The 3,111-nt window shown below is 36.1% G+C and overlaps 1 long non-coding RNA gene across 1 annotated transcript; it reads left to right on the top strand.

Annotated features, from left to right (window-relative positions):
* Window positions 1-2,332, top strand: LOC129893127 (uncharacterized). The gene is made up of 2 exons (XR_008767392.1): window positions 1-226; window positions 1,968-2,332. It is a non-coding gene; the product is annotated as an uncharacterized LOC129893127 (long non-coding RNA).
* Window positions 2,333-3,111: the final 779 nt, after the last annotated feature.

Below are 3,111 nucleotides of genomic sequence, written 5' to 3' on the forward strand. Positions count from 1 at the left end.
ATCAAAATTCTATGTCTTCCTTCATAGTTTAGACCAAGAAATATCTGGAAATTTCCAGAGAGAGTAAGATAAGGGAAAGCTAGAGAGAAACACCAACATCCACCACAATTAAAGCCCCGAATCTCAAAGCTCTTGAAGAGAAAATTGTTGTACGTCGCGTTGGCTTCAATTTGAGCTAGAAATCAGCCAATAAGGAGAAGATTTTATGTGGTGCTGCAAATTTAAGGTAATATTAAAGTCTCCTTTTCATTGTTAATAAGTTTAGTTAGAGTTTTAACGGATTAGAACGGAGAAAATAGTGTTATAAACTAGTTTGGTGATTTGTTGAGAGTTATGGGTTAAAGGGTTGATTTAGGTAGATTAAATAGATGGAATTATCTTAGTGATGATGTATAATAATGTTTGATATTGTTTTGATGTTGTTGATGAGTTGTTGTTCTTGAATTTGGAGGAAAAAGGTGTATGAAGATTGTGAATGTTCAAACCCGTTTTTGGAATTGAGTAGCTGGTAGTAATTCTGGAATATCTCATTGTGTAGACCTTAGATTTTAGATATTAAACATGTTTTGGAAAGATAATACACGTACCTACAACTCTTACGTTTATGTCTTAGTCTATATCTGCTGTTATGATGTCGAAAACGGAGCATGAATCTTAAGACAAATTCTGTCCAGATTCTGGATTGAAAATTCCTTCATGTATAGCTGTTCGTATTTTGATGATATCTCTTTGTAGAAAATGAATTTTGAGTTGATTTCTTTTGCATTGGAAACTTAAGACAGAGATCTAAATGTTTCATGAAGGTTATAAAGTCCAGTTTTGCCGTTTTCATTTTCAAATTTTAGATACAACGTGAGGTACTTGACTTTCCGAATTTACTGGTTTGGTAACATGAATAATAAATCTTATTTTGTGTCAATATTTTGGATTGTTGATGTTGGTTGATGATTATATGGCTGGTTTGAAAGTGGGAAAAGTGAGTGGTATAGGGGAGGTGCTGTCCAATTTTTTTTAGAAATAACCTACTAACGATAGACTACGTTTTATTCTTGTCCATAGCTTAATCATAGTGCTTAACGTTTTAATATAGGTTGAGACAATATTGGACAACATATACATATAAACTCTAAAGGTATGTAAAGTTAACATTTTCTTCTTTTGGCATGATCCATATGAAACGAACGAATGACGTATGCTTAAATTCCAAAGAAACTCTTATTCGTAGATATACTCGGATGGCTACCGTTCTTGATTTTCAAAATTTATATTATTATGTCTTGACTCATGTGTATAATTCCAGCCATCCTAGTTGGTATAACTCATGTTGTGGTATAATTCATATTTTAGTATAATCCATAATTAGTGTGATTTATAATGACTATTGTCTTGGTTTTCAAATGATGGTCTGTTTTGCTTATTCTATTAAGTCTCCGATAATGATTAAATTTCACAAGGTTGCTAATGATATCTTATTCGTGCATGCTGTTATGGTATTATTCACCGAGTCCTACGATAGGCCGGGTATGTTATCATGTATGGATTCCACTACATTATTCACCGAGTCCCTTACTAGAGGGCCGGGTACGTGATATGATAATATGATATTATAATGATATGACGATATGATTATGGCACCGAGTCCCATAATGGGCCGGGTACGGTATCAGTGTACACTACTCTATTCACCGAGTTCCTTGCTAGAGGGCCGGGTATGGTATATATATACATATGACGATATATTGATATAATTGTGATACCGAGTCCCATAACGGGCCAGGTACGATATATGATGATGATATGCATGTCTTTATTTTATAACACAGGTACAGTGATTTATTGATTATGACACTTGACTCCTGAATCTTTATTTCAGATGTGATCTCCTTTACGATATTTTATGCTTTATATACTCGGTACATATTTCGTACTGACCCCCTTCTTTGGGGGGCTGCGTTTCGTGCCCGCAGGTACAGATACTTATTTTGGAGAGCCGCCACCTTAGGATTCTACTCAACGGGTTGAAGTGCTCCATTGTCTCGGAGCCTAAACTTTTGGTACTAATCCTTATAATGTATATATTTGTGTATTTTGGGGGTACGGTGGGGCCCTGTCTCGTCATATGCTATTGTTAATCCTCTTAGAGGTCTGTAGACACATGAGTGGGTTGTATGTAGATATTGTCTGATGTACTAGTATGGCATATGTTTTTGGACATTTAGATTCGGAGTGAAAGCCTTGTCGGCTTACGTATTATGTTATCTTATTTTTGACAATTAAGACTCCCCAAGAAATAGCTAATTTTGGTATATATATAAGTGACAGTTTGAGACAACGTGCTACCCATATAAATTCTATATCGTGTTTAATTGTCGATTGACAAAAGATAATATGTGTGTATACTAGTGTCCAATTCGGACACTAGTCACGGCCTACGGGGCTAGGTCGTGACAAAGGTCTCACCTCAAACGCATCAAACCAACCAATAGGAGACCTACATCTCCTCCCATACAATCCCTCAAACAAAGCCACATCAATACTCGAGTCATAACTATTATTATATGAAAACTCTGCCAAGGGTAGGAACTGATCCCAATGACCGCCAAAATCTATCATGCACGCACGAAGCGTATCCTCCAGCACTTAAATTTTCCTTTCAGACTGCCCATCAGTCTGAGGGTGAAATACAACACTAAGATCCAATCTAGTACCTAACTCAGCATGCAAGGTCCTCCAAAAGTTAGAAGTAAATTGCGTACCTCTATCTAATATGATAAAAACTGAAACTCTATGTAATCGAACAACGTCGCGCATATAGAGTTTGGCTAACTTCTCAGTATCATAAGTCACCTTGACTTGAATAAAGTGGGTAGACTTAGTTAACCTATCAACAATCACCCATATCGAATCAAACTTACCCAAGGTCTTTGGAAGGCCGACCACAAAATCCATTGCAATCCTTTACCATTTCCATTCAGGAATGAATATTTTTTTAAAGTGTCCCTTTAGGCCTTTGGTGCTCATATTTTACCTATTGACAATTTGGACAATGGGCAAAAAATATCAACAATGTCACACTTCATTCTGCTCCACCAATAATGCTATCTCAAATCG

The sequence above is a fragment of the Solanum dulcamara genome, chromosome 6 (genome assembly GCF_947179165.1).
Source record: "Solanum dulcamara chromosome 6, daSolDulc1.2, whole genome shotgun sequence".
NCBI lineage: Eukaryota > Viridiplantae > Streptophyta > Magnoliopsida > Solanales > Solanaceae > Solanum > Solanum dulcamara.